Source organism: Ictidomys tridecemlineatus, chromosome 8 (genome assembly GCF_052094955.1).
Source record: "Ictidomys tridecemlineatus isolate mIctTri1 chromosome 8, mIctTri1.hap1, whole genome shotgun sequence".
Classification (NCBI taxonomy): Eukaryota; Metazoa; Chordata; class Mammalia; order Rodentia; family Sciuridae; genus Ictidomys; species Ictidomys tridecemlineatus.
In genome coordinates this window covers 121,874,158-121,887,656 of record NC_135484.1, presented here as the reverse complement: position 1 = coordinate 121,887,656, position 13,499 = coordinate 121,874,158, and the positions used below count along the sequence as shown (strand labels likewise).

Below are 13,499 nucleotides of genomic sequence, written 5' to 3'. Positions count from 1 at the left end.
AGAGCAGGGCCTCCCGGGAGAGCCGGGATGGTGGGGGCATCTGCTGGTTCGGGCAGCCACTCCGCTCCGGGCCGCCGCCGCTTGCAGAAACCGCTGGTGGCCGCGGGATTGGACCTCTGCGCCCGCCAGGTGGCCACCTGTAGAGCTGGGCAGTTGCGGCTGCTTGGTTAATAGCCGGGCGGGTGTGGCAGCCGCTCGCAGGGTGGGTGTGGCGGCCGCTCGCAGAGCGAGAGCCGGGCCTCCCGTGAGAGCCTGGATGGCGGGGGCTGTCTGCCGGTTCAGGTGGGGTGGGCTGCGCCGCTCCGGGTGCCGGCCGCTTGCAGAAGCGGCTGCTGGCTGCGGGACTGAACTTCTGCACCCGATATGGGGCTGCCTGTAGAGCCGGGTAGCTGCCGCTGCGTGGTTAAGAGCCGGGTGGGTGTGACGGCTGCTCGCAGAGCGAGAGCCGGGCCTCCCATGAGAGCCCGGATGGCGGAGGCCGACTGCCGGTTCGGGCGGGGCGGGCCGCGCCCGCTCCGGGTGCCGGCCGCTTACAGAAGCGGCTACTGGCTGTGGGACTGGACTTCTGCACCCGCCATGGGGCCGCCTGTAGAGCCCCGTAGCTGCGGCTGCGTGGTTAAGAGCCAGGCGGGTGGGGCAGCCGCTCGCAGATTGAGAGCTGGGCCTCCCGGGAGAGCCGCTTGCAGGAGCAGCTGATGGCTGCGGGACTGGACCTCTCTGCCAGCGTGGCTGGCCAAGATCCACTTATCTGGGACAAACTGTCAGTTCCAATAAACCTACCAGTTCTCGGCAGCTCTCCTCTTAAGGGAATTTTGCTAGATGGTCCTCCGTAGGTAGGCTGCAGCTGTTCCAATGGGTCTTTCTGATCCCGTTAAAGTGGAGACATTGGAATCACTGCTTCCTCGCCAGATGCCATATTGGATCCTCCTCAGGAACTTATTTTTTAACATAAGTTTTATCTCCAGTGAAATGAAAAATGTTGTATTGTCTATTATTGTAGTATAAGAAGTACTAAGCATTAGCAAGAGACAGATCCCCATTTGGGAGTGAAAGAAGCAGACAGGAAGAGTTGAAATGGAAATATAAAGCCAAACAAAAACCTTATGGTCACAGTACTTAAAATAAGTTCTGATATTACAATGTATACAATGTTGAATAAATTAAGACATGGGAATGCTGAGGTAGAAATTCTTATGAAGAATATAATATGTTTTATTCACTTTTCTGGCTAAATAAACATAGTGAATATTTAACATAAATTTCAAAAGCTGAATTACTCTTGTCTACAAGATCTGCTGTTGATTTCTTTTTTTTATTTTTATGTGGTGCTGCGGATTGAACCCAGTGCCTCACATGTGTGAGGCAAGTGCTCTGCTACTAGCCACAACCCCAGCCCAGATTTTTTTTTAAAAAGCATTCACTAATAGGTCATGAAATAAAATTGTAAAGAAATGAATTAAAATGAGAAATGTCAAAATGCATCACACACATGGTAAGGGTATTGTTTGTGAAAATCTTTCAAAAATATAAATGTAAAAATATTTTAAACTGTGTTGTGATGTAAACATCAATGTAATTCATATTGTGGGTCATGATAGTCAGTTTCAAAGTTTGTGAAGATCACTGATTTATAGGATAACATAAAATAACAAATTTTCTATGGTCATTAATCAGTATTTATTTTTCTGTGTGAAGATCAGAATTTTGTGTTCTGGATGGTGATTCTAAGCCCTTCTTTAACTATTGGTTCTATGTGGCAAATTGTTGCTAGTAGTTATAGTAGGTTATTGCCAGTGATTGTTTTTAAATCACAACATCTTTATGTTGGCTAAGATGGAGAGATTAATGTAATACATCCTTAATAAAAGTATTTTTGCCTTTGCAATATTTTGGACCTGTTACCAGGAAGAAAGAGGAATATCTTTTCTTTCATTACTGAATTTGGAAGTTGCCAGTTTCACAGCCTTTAGATTTTGATTTTTGAACGAAAGATTTCCTGTTTTGTTCTTCCTGGTCAATATTCCTTGCAATTTGTTGACAGATGGCACCCAATTTGGATAGCTTCTTTTTCCTATTTGGAAGCCTACTACATTGCTTCTAAAACTTTTCCAGATGGAGCAGATTCAGCTATTATTTCTCTCTGCATCTCTGAACATCATCTTTTTATAGTTCTCCTTCAGGAAACACATAATACCTAGTCTAAGCTCAAGAAAAGCAGTTTAAATGGGAAGTAGTTTTATAGAATTGTCCTTCATTCAAGTAATTGCTGTTTCCTATTCTGTAATTCCTCTCCCAGGGAGAGGAAGGCTTTATGCTTTGATCATCAAAGCAGTCTGTTTTGTGCTTTTATTTGTCATTGTGATTTCTTTCAGCCCTCACCAGCATTTATTTTACAACCTGTAACACCAGGTTGTGTATGTTAGGGGTCTGCTAATGTTTTTGTTTTTGCTTTAATAATTTTATTTCTCTAGTAAATGTGTTTTTATGGAAGAAGATTTTTCAGACTTACTGACTTTTATGTTAGGTTCATTTTTACCTTTATTGCTATCATATGAGGAAAAAAGCCAAATTCATCAGGGCAAAGTAGCCAGATTTTACCTATTTTTGGGTACTAGGAATTGAAACCAGAGGCATTTTACCATTGAGCTATACCCCTGGCCTTTTTTGTTTTTCATTTTGAGACAGGGTCTCCTTAAGTTGCTTACAGCCTTGCTAAGTTGCTGAGGCTGGTCTTGAACTTGGGATCCTCCTGTCTTAGCCTCCTAAGTTTCTGTAATAACAGATGTGTGCCACTGAGCCCAGCAATCACTTTAGTTTAGAATTGTGTTTCTTGGTGCATTTGGGTAATGGCAATTGGGATTCCATGACTACTACTGTAGTTCTGTAATCTCAAAGTCTCTAAAAACCAAAAGGCTTCTCTTACTGTTCGATGACTTGACCTGACCTGATCTGAGCTGACAGGAAACTACTTGTAGCTTTATTAATCCCATGTGGTATGAATTACCCATGTAGTTCACTGAGGGGGAAAAAATTCAGCAGGGCATGGTGGTGCATGGCTATAATCCCAGCATCTCTGGAGGCTGAGGCAGGAGGATTGCAAGTTCAAAGCCAGCCTCAGCAAAAGCAAGGCCCTAAGCAACTCAGTGAGACCCTTTCTCTAAATAAAACACAAAATAGGGCTGGGGATGTGGCTTAATGGTTGAGTGCCCCTGAGTTCAATCCCTGGTATACAAAAAGAAAAAAAATATCAATGCTTTATTAGCTCCTGTTGAGATCATGAACCTAATAGTATAATATATGCACCATCTTAAAATTCAGAAAATTCTTAAGTTCTTAAATGAGACACAGTAGGTTTCAAACGAAGTATTGTAGATCATTATTATTCCTGGTGATCTTGTTAATTAATTTTATTTATTATGTCACTCTGAGTGTCAAAGTATGAAAGTGATCAGTATGGTCAAAAGAAGGAACATGTGCTTTGGGGCCAGAGAGATAAGCCATAATTAATGTCAGTCTGTTTGTTCTCTGTAAAATGAGCTATGTACTGTTGCCCTCATAGTTGATATTAGAGATTACATAAGTCAATTCTTGCTCAAAATTAAATTTCTTTCTTTTTCTTTATAAAAATCTTAACTTGGACTTATTTATACAATTCCTGTCTTTTAACATTTTTAACTGTAATGGAACAAGGTAACCATGATTTTATTCTGTTTTGCAAAATGATATTCATTTTTTCCTTTCTGCTGTCTGTGGTCCCTAGGGGATCATGTAACGTCAAGGTTTAAGAATGAAGTGGAGTGAATGGGTTTTGATATGAACAACGACTGGAGGATTTCTAACATCAATGAGAAATATAAGTGAGTTATATGGGTCCCTGTAAACTGTGTTTGACAACCAACACCTTTTCAGAAACCCCAATTCTCATGTGGAAGAACACTTGAACCCAGAATTTTCTTTGAAATGGTTTTATTTATTAAGTTTAACTATACGATCATCATTGAGCCTTTCATTCTCTTGCTTCCACTGGAGTGGAAAGTGATCCAGGAATCTTCCTTTCTATCCCTCCAGGCCTCTGTTCTTTTTGCACATGTATGTCTAGATCATATTGTGTGTACCTGTAGGTAAGCATTATTCTCATCCTCACTTGGCATCACATGAGAATTAGGATCAATGAAAAGCAGTGACAAAACGTTCAGAAACTAGTTTTTGTGACTGTAATTTCATTCTAAATCTTATGAAATGGACATAAGTAATATTCTGGTCTTTTAGTGTGTTGATATAAAAGTAACTTCAAATCATAATCATTTCCCCATTAAATATTCATGTAATAATTATTAAATATTTAGCTATTTCTTATTTTCTTGAAACATGTAAGTGTTTTGGTGGGGAGAAGACAATTAACTACTGTGATTTCAGTTATCTGAGTTTCTGTAAAACAAAATTGTCTAGAAAATTTAAATTAATATATCCTTTTCTTAAGTTTCCTTGCAGCACTAATCATCCTTTGGTTCTTTGAGCTGCCTCACTTTATGATAGCTATTTTCCTGGTCTATTTGTGTCTGACCATCACAGAATTTCATTGAAAAAACTATAGCTTGTTACTGTATATAGCTTTTTTTAAAAAAATATTTTTTAGTACTAGATAGACACAATACCTGTATTTATTTCTCTTTATGTTGTGTTGAGGATTGAACCCAGGGTCTTACACATGCACTCTACCACTGAGCCACAACCCCACCCCTGTATACAGCTGTTAACGTGGACCTCACCCATGGAGTTAAAAGGCTGGGTGTTGTGAAGAATCACAGTCTGCAGATCTGTCTGTCATATCTTTACTTATTCTCAGTGACAAGTCACTGCAGAGAAGGAGAGTGAAGACTGGAGAAGGGAGAGCCTTAGAACCCGAGATTACTATAGGCTTTGCTGATTATAACCCCCCTTTTCTAAAATAGAATTGCTTACTCAGAGTGAGCAGCTAGTACTTGCTTAAGGGCTGACTTCTGGATAATGTAGTACCTAAAGGACATGAACATAATTTTCAGAAAAATTGGTGAGTCAGAAACCTGAATTAAGCTAGGCACAGAGGCATATGCCTACAATCCCAGTGGCTTGTGAGCCTGAGGCAGGAGGATTGCCGAGTTCAAGGCCAGCCTCAGCAAAAGTGAGGTGCTAAGCAACCCTGTCTCTCAATAAAAGAAAAAAGGGCTGGGGATGGGGCTCAGTGGTTGAGTGCCCCTGAGTTCAATCCTGGGTACTGCTCAAGAATGCATGTGAGCATTTTAAAGCTTGTATATTGGTCAATTAGGAAAATAATAGGTTCATTATACATTGTGCAGGTCTCTCTCTCTCTCTCTCTCTCTCTCTCTCTCTCTCTCTCTCTCTCTCTCTCTCACACACACACACACACACACACACACACACACACACACACAAAATTAATTATTTAAAAATAAAATCCCTAATATGGATTTTTAAAATTAACTTCTTATCTTTGAGTCTACTAGTTCCACTCTAAAATCAGTCTTTGGGTCATTGTAAAGTTATATAAAAGGAAGAATGAGAGCCAAATCTCTTGAGTTTAAAACAGAATGAAAGGAATGAAACTAATGATTAGAATATTAATCATGATCATTGTGTCCCAGGCTAAATTTATGGGGTAGGTGTTAGAAAGTTTGTATAACTGCTCTCGATCATAGCTGTTTTCTTAGTTTAGTGGCTTTTTAATTCATGATATTTTTGTCTTCTGGAAATTAAGAAAATGATTATCATAAGGAGAAGGGTGCAAAGTGATCAAAATCCTCAATTCCCAATCCAGTGCATTGTTCTAGTTCTTCCTCTAATTCATAGAATAGTCTAGAGTAGAGGGTGGTGGTGATGGAGGTGGTAGAGTTTGTGTGTGTTAAGATGTGGATTAAAGTCTGTGGCAAGCTTCGCTTCGCTGTTAAAAAGGAAGATTGGGTTACCCACAGAGAGAGACTGTCCTGTAAATACAAACCTATCAGAAAAAAACAGCTTCATGTGACACCAGCTTGACTGGCATGCAGCTAACGTCTTCTCTTTAAAAAAAAAAAGATTTTTTTTCTTCTTGAATATAATTTGTTCTGAAGTGTGTTTTATAGACATTATGATTATTAGCTCATTCACATTACTAACTTGGCTCTCAAGGAGACTGTGAGTGTGCACCTACACTGGCATGTGGTATTGTTTCTTTATACTCAAGGCTGCTCCTGTTACCTGTAATTAGGACAATCTGTTTGGTTCAAATCAAAGAATGAATTACTCATAAAAGGTCTTTGGAAACTTGAAATTGTGAACCTTTATCCTTTTTCACATTTCCTTTAACAAAAGTCTGAATGACTAAAAGTCTGTTAGAGGTGAACCCCCTGCCCCAATAATTGGGTCTTGTATAGATAGAAATTACCTATGTATTTGTTACAACAGAGAATTATGATAAATAAGGAGAGTGCCCCTAAACTCCCCTACATCTTGCTGTCTTGGATAGATTGCCAGATTCTCAAAGGTAACATCAAAAGCAACAATCCAAGAGATATATAAGCAAACATTTATCGTGCTTCATTCTATTGAGACCAAAACTCAACTCATGCCTCCTTGCCTTTTAAGTGGTTTTGTAATAGCATGATCAGAATCTCTGTGCTGGCTCACCTAGTGTCTTTCCCTCCCTTCCCCATCCCCTTTTTCATGTTTCTTATTAGGTTATGTGATAGTTATCCACAAGAGCTCATAGTGCCTGCCTGGATCACTAATAAAGAGCTTGAAAGTGTAGCAAGCTTCAGGTCCTGGAAATGTATCCCTGCCGTTGTCTACAGGTAAGTGTAAGCTGGATTAGCCCCAGCTTTGGTTGGTGCTACTGCTCGTTCGTTACTTGTGGTGTGCTGTCTCTGCTGTTGCTAATCTAGGGAGGGAACAGTTCAGAGAACTTTCCAGGCAAGTCTGTGCTTCCCTATTGCTAAAGCTGCTTTTCTAGTAATACACTGATAATGCATCCTGTGCATTAGCTGGTGATTCAGTTGACACTGATGATAAAATTTTAATAGAAAAGCAGATGGACTTGTCATTTCAAGATCCTTCCTAGTTCATTCTGTGAGAAGATCATGTGCTGGTACTGCATTTATCTTTAGATATTATCAGGGCTTTTAGATTGACAGAGGTGAGTCCTAGAAATTGAGTCTTGAGGATAGTGTTGAATCATCTGTGATTATCTTTGTGATTGACACTTTAGCATGAGGAAGAATTTTGTTTTGAGAGAGAGCATTTAGAGAAAAAGGGTGGGGCTTAACTTGGTTGAAGATTTCAAATATCCAAGCTGTGAGAACCAAGGAGTGCAAGTTCTAGAAGGAGATGGTAGAATGGTGATGGATTACAAGTTTTGGAGACACAGACTGGAGGTCAAGCCTATTCTGACATTCTTTGCTGTGCCCTTGAGTAAGTCTCCTAGCTGACCCCAGTCTTTTCCTAATGAGAAGAAGGGAAATGATAGATAGGTCTTACTTTGCAGATGTACTGTGACATCTGAATGAGGGCCTATAAACACTGGGCTTCTTCTTTAAGAAATGTTTGGAGCAGATTGTAGATTGTATACTTGAACCCTGCTTTTATAATTCAGTGACTATTTCAGTTTTACACTATCATGTTAAAATTTCTAGGAAGTAATGATTACATCCTATAGCATTCTCCATTTCATTTTTCCACTTTACAGACTAATTGGTCCAAGTCAATGGATTAGTTAGAAACTCTCTGATGCCAGGAGGCATTCCACTGAAATATTGAGGTTGTAGGAAGTGATTTCTCTTCTTGTGGAGATCTTATGGAGATAACCAGATTTTCATTTAGTTCATTGAAGGCAAATTCTGATGCTCACCCTGAGTACAGATGGAAAGATTTTTGCTATGGATCAGCAGAACCTATTAAGTTTTCAATCTCAGTTTTCATCACTCTTATTTTCAGACAGTCCTAAAACAGTAGGTCACCAAATTTACCTATCACTCAAGTGGTAAGGATGACACAAGAATTGGAGAGCAGTTAAAACTGAAGGGATTTATTACTCTTAATCAATGATCAGTCCCATTAGAATGGGGAAAGAAGCCAGCCATTGCTGTGGCCAGCAACTGCTTTAGATCAGGCATTTGCAAGGATTGCTGGCTTTGAACATAAGGGGGAAGTACTCTCATTTTCTAAGTTAAAGGCTGTGATTGAATCTCTCTTTTGGCAGAGAAGCCTAAGAATACTAGTTGAAGAAAAACTAGAGTGTAATAAAAATAAGAAGCCTTTTTTTCTTTTCTAAAATTTGTTCTAGAGGGCATGAACTCTAGGGCTTTTTTTTCCCTTTGTAGAGACCATAAAGTATATATACAAGTGAAAACTCTTAATTATAGTTTTTCAGAGAAAGTCTCTCAAAAGATTACAAATGAAAGTTCATGGTATAGCTTTTGAAAAGCCAGATAATGTTTCTGGAACTGGTTGTTCTGTCTCAGAACATATATCTTTTTAGAAAATATATATTTTAGTTGTACTTGGACACAATACCTTTATTTTATTTATTTTTTTTTATGTGGTGCTGAGAATGGAACATAGCAGCTTGCTCATGGTAAGCAAGTGCTCTACTGCTGAGCCACAACTCCAGCCCCAGAACATATATCTTTTTTTTTTTAATGAAATGACCTTGTTTATTTGGCAATAGATTTTGATATTTCTTTTCTGTTAACTTGTTATGGTTAATTTAAATTTAACTTATGTTGAATATTATATAAAATACAAAATTTAGATTAAAACTACTGTTTTGGAATCTTGCTTAAAAATAAAATTGTAATTTCTCCTTTATATTTAGTGTTGAAACAGTAAAATTAGATGAAGGTTAATTTTAAAGCATCATAAATCTTCTAATTCTTTACTATTTACTTAAGAAAGTATACTAAACATAATCCAGAAAATTTATATGAAAGAAATTTTAAAAGTTATTTATAACCACATCAGCTATTATAATACGGGAATATTTATACCCACTCTATATTAAAAATGGTCTTTACTTGTAATCATTGATATATAATTTTATATGTGATTCTTCCATTTAATATTATTCATGTTTCTAGGTGTTTTCACAATCATCTATTTTTAATACACCAGTTAATCAAGTGGATTAGCTGTTTTTTTTTATTTTAGAAAGGCAAACTTATAATTCCTGATACACATTTCATTAGTTTTTGTTTAATGACTAGAAATCCTTATGTCTTCAGAAATTATTACATATTCTTTGAAACACACTACCTATATAGTGATTTATTATATATCTACATATATATCTCAACTAATATTCTTATTTGATGTAAATGACTCAAACTAGAGAACATATATCTTTTATCTGAGTGCCAAACTGGGTTGCTAGGTTAGTTGGCAGCTTTTTTTTTTAAGGGGTACATGAAGTATGTTTGGGACATTCTATCACTCTCTGTTCTACCAGCCTAGGTGGCAGAGTGCTTCTGAATATGACAGACACCAAATTCAGTAAATATGTTATATGTGTGTGTGTGTGTATGTATGTGTGTTACATTTTGTATTTTGCGGTAATGATTCCTGAGGTTGCCAGCAGCCAGTTACTTGATAGCACCATGCTGAACCAATGCCTGATTGGGGCTTTCTCCTGCTGTGATGAGAGAACACTTAATTGGATTTATATCTGAAGACAGAGATTGCTCTAACATAGCAAGATGGTGAAAAGAGCACCATCTGTAGTGCGATTCACAGCTCCCCACTTTGTGCATGTGGTGATTATTAGTAACTCCTAATCATGTAGAGGGCTTGCCTAACCTATAAATTGGGGATACTTCAAAACAGTTGTTTCTGTGTAAAATTGAAGCTTTCAGTGTTTTAGTGAGGCTCATCCATTGGTTATCTCAACTTCTATAATTTTCCTCGTTCTCTTTATTAAAGTGATAGAAATACTGCCAACTGATTACTTTTATAACAATAACAAATAGCTTAATTGAGCTATGCCATGTAAAATTCACACTTTTAAAATGTGCAGTTTAATGACTTTTAGTATACTGTATTCAGAGTTGTTCAACTGTCACTACAATCAATTTTAGTACATTTTCATCACCTGGAAGAGACATTCTGTACCATTAGCAGTCATTCCTTGTTCCCTCCTCAGTGCCCGTACCCCTGGGTAACCAGCAATCTATTTTATCTACCTAGTCTGGATACTTTAATATAAATGGATTCATAAAATATGTGACCTTTTGTGTCTAGTTTATTTCATTTAGCATAACATATTCAGGGTTCATCAGTGATGTAGCATGTATCAGAACTTTATTCCTTTTTAGTGCTAAATAATTTTTCTAACCTTTTAATTGCTATAATTGCCTAATTAGAAAACACTTTGGGTTTTAATAGCATCTTAAAGTAGACCGTGAGTATGATTTCTGCTTTGGGAAAAAAGATCTGTCAGAGTATGATTTATTGAGGTTGCTGTTCTTTTACTAAGAGCCTGAGGAAGGATAGTGGGCTTATTGAGCCATCTGCCTAAATAAGAGCAATTTTTGACTCATGAAATCTCAGATTTTGTCTAGGCAAGTGTTTTCAGTTCCAAAGGTAGGATCTGTTTGGGGTGTGTCGGGGAGAGTCGGGGGAAGAAGGCTCAGCAACTTTAATGAGGCCCTAAGCAGCTTAGCAAGACCCTACATAAAATGTTTAAAAAGCGTGCTGTTAGGGGGCAGCTGGGGATGTGGCTCAGTGGTTAAGCGTGCCTAGGTTCAATCTTTTGGTTTAAAAAAAAAAAGAAGCCCAAGCCGGCCATAAGTGCACAGTTGCTGCAGTAGACCCTCGGGAGTCAGTGAAGCAACACATTTTCCCCTCCAGTTCAGCATATATTATTCTAGGGTATTTAGGTACCATATCAGAAAGGTGGAGTTAGTTATTGACTAGAAAATTAATGTAGTATTTGTAGATCATTTTTACCTTATTTCCTAGAAATACAATATTCAAATATTGAAATTATGAGTATTCATTTATTTTCTCTAAATGAATATTTCTCTATTCATTTTGTAAGTAACTTTACAGAGATCTCTGTGATGGTATGGTACTTGAGAAAGATATATACAGGTTTTGTTGTTATTGTTGGTGTATACATTTCTTGCCCTCTTTAATATTGAGACAACTTGAAGCCAGTTCAGGACTTACCTAGAGTAGGTTGTTCATTAATGTGCTTAAACTTCTCTACCTTACTCTCTATATGAGTGCAGAGCATTTGAATGGGCCTCCCTAAATATGTACCCTTAGGATGATACAGTTGTTTTCTCTTGTTCCTGGCACAGGCACCAGAGCAATGGAGCTGTCATTGCCCACTGTGGACAGCCAGAGGTCAGCTGGTGGGATTGGCAAAATGCAGATGATGAGCACCTCGTGCAGTCAGTAGCCAAAGCTTGTGCTTCTGATTTCTGATCCAGTGGTGGCAGCAAGCCTTCAACTAGGAATAGTTCCCAAGACTTTCCCAATGGGGGAGACCTTTCCGATGTGGCATTTGGTAAGGTGTTACCTGCACCCACAGCAGCAGTTTTATAGTATATGAGAAACTTTTCTTGAAGTGGCCTTTTCTTTTTTTCTTTTTCTTTCTTTCTATTTTTTTAGTTGTAGATGGACACAATATTTGTATTTTATTTATTTTTATGTGGTGCTGAGGCTCAAACACAGTGCCTCATATGTACAAGGCAAGCGCTCTGCCACTGTGCTACAATGCCAGCCCGAAGTGGCCTTTTCTTTAGAAGAGCTTTCTGGAAGAGAATTTGATGGGATTATTTGAGGAGTCTTGAGTCTTGGCCAAGAACCAGAAGACTCTTTGTTTCAAGCCTGGCTGTCATGACAAGAATGGAGTATGAGTGTGATGGGGACTTGTAGTGTATCAATACTCCTGTAGGGAGGTACCAAGTTTTGGACTATAGGTGTAGAAATGAGATATAGGAGGTTGGGCTATGTGGATCTCCATGTTTACCTCAGAAGTTGGTTTTGGAAAATGAATTGTTAACTTTTAATAAGAAGAGAAAATAGAAAATAAACTAAGAAGAGTAGTTCATCTATCTAGGTCTGGTTAGGAGGTTTCATTTGAGTTTTTTGGTACTACAACATGTGTCTCTGGTTCTAATTTTCACAGTTCTCAGAGACATAGGTTTATTTAGTTTTTACCCTTCCCCCCTTCCTGATGTCGGTAGATTCTTCTCTATCAAATGCTTCAGGAGCAGAGAGTTTAGCCATCCAACTGCAGAAGCTTTTGATCTTGGATGCTCGCTCCTATGCAGGAGCTGTGGCAAACCAAGCCAAAGGAGGAGGCTGCAAATGCCCAGGTAAGGTGGATGGTGCATGGTCCTCAAATACTATCTCCTTATGAGTCCAGCCCATGCCCAACCTGGACTTAGTACTCAATTTGAAATAAGTGACAAGCAATATTTCTCCCCTTCTTTCTTGAGAGAGCCAGAGTTTCTCTTTATATTCTTAAAATTGTGTGTTCTTTTCTAAGCAGATATGGAGGAGGAGGTGCAGTGAAGCCAAATAATCTACCTTTCCTGCCAACCTTTAGGTGATAAAGAAAGCAAATCTTCCATAAGACTTGTTTACATTTGGATGCTGCTTTAGTGGCTCTATTTCTCAGTCTTCTAATAGCTTTTTGTTGCCTTTGACAGTGGGTATGCTCCTTACTGGCCTCCTGGAAAACTCCATGTGGGGATTTTTTCCTTAGAAAACCTGGGGTGAAAATTGTCCCGACTTGTAACACCTTTGCTGTTTGAATGGTGGCTTTCTCTGAGGAGGGACTCCTTGGTACCAGTTGTGGCTGATGGTGCAGGAAGAGGTACCAAGCTCCTTATTTAGGTGTGACCTGAGCTGGAAATTGGAAGCAGTTGTACCAAGGTAAAATTTAAATGCATGAAAGCACTGTTCTGCCAGATTCTTTTCAGAGAGATTCCAGAGCCACAAATAGATGAGGCCCAGGAAGTAAAGATGAGATGGAAGTTTATAGGTCTTTCTTTTAAAACATAATAGCTTTTATTTTTTTGTACCTTCTTTACAGCTCTAACCTTCCTTTTCCACCTCTTTTACAAAGACAGCTAAAATACAAGTGCTGTTTGCGTCTTTGAATAAAGCACTGGATTAATTGTCAAGCATCACAACATTGCAGTTTCATTTATTAGCAGCTGCAATAGATTTGTTTTATAGCCAATTTGCATATTTTAAATTTGGTCATGCAGGCTTTAAATTCAACATATTTGTGTTCTGTTTATTGTTATTCTTTCCAGATTATTACCCGAACTGCGAAGTTGTGTTTATGGGGATGGCAAACATTCATTCTATCCGGAGGAGTTTTCAGTCTTTGAGGTTGCTATGCACACAGACGCCAGATCCTGGAAAGTAAGACTTTAGTTTTATATTGCTCTTTTTTTGTTGTTAATTAAATTTGGAGGTATCCTCTCCTGATTCATGGTACACTTAAGTTACAT

The 13,499-nt window shown here is 38.5% G+C and overlaps 1 pseudogene across 1 annotated transcript in view; it reads left to right on the top strand.

The window, feature by feature from the left end:
- The window catches only part of LOC144365792 (phosphatidylinositol-3,5-bisphosphate 3-phosphatase MTMR3-like), a 54,879-nt pseudogene that overhangs the window by 23,671 nt on the left and 17,709 nt on the right, over nucleotides 1-13,499 (top strand). The window contains exons 6-10 of the transcript XR_013424552.1: nucleotides 3,761-3,857; nucleotides 6,714-6,827; nucleotides 11,328-11,536; nucleotides 12,219-12,350; nucleotides 13,299-13,410. The product of XR_013424552.1 is annotated as a phosphatidylinositol-3,5-bisphosphate 3-phosphatase MTMR3-like (transcript). The remainder of the gene's footprint in view (nucleotides 1-3,760; nucleotides 3,858-6,713; nucleotides 6,828-11,327; nucleotides 11,537-12,218; nucleotides 12,351-13,298; nucleotides 13,411-13,499) is intronic.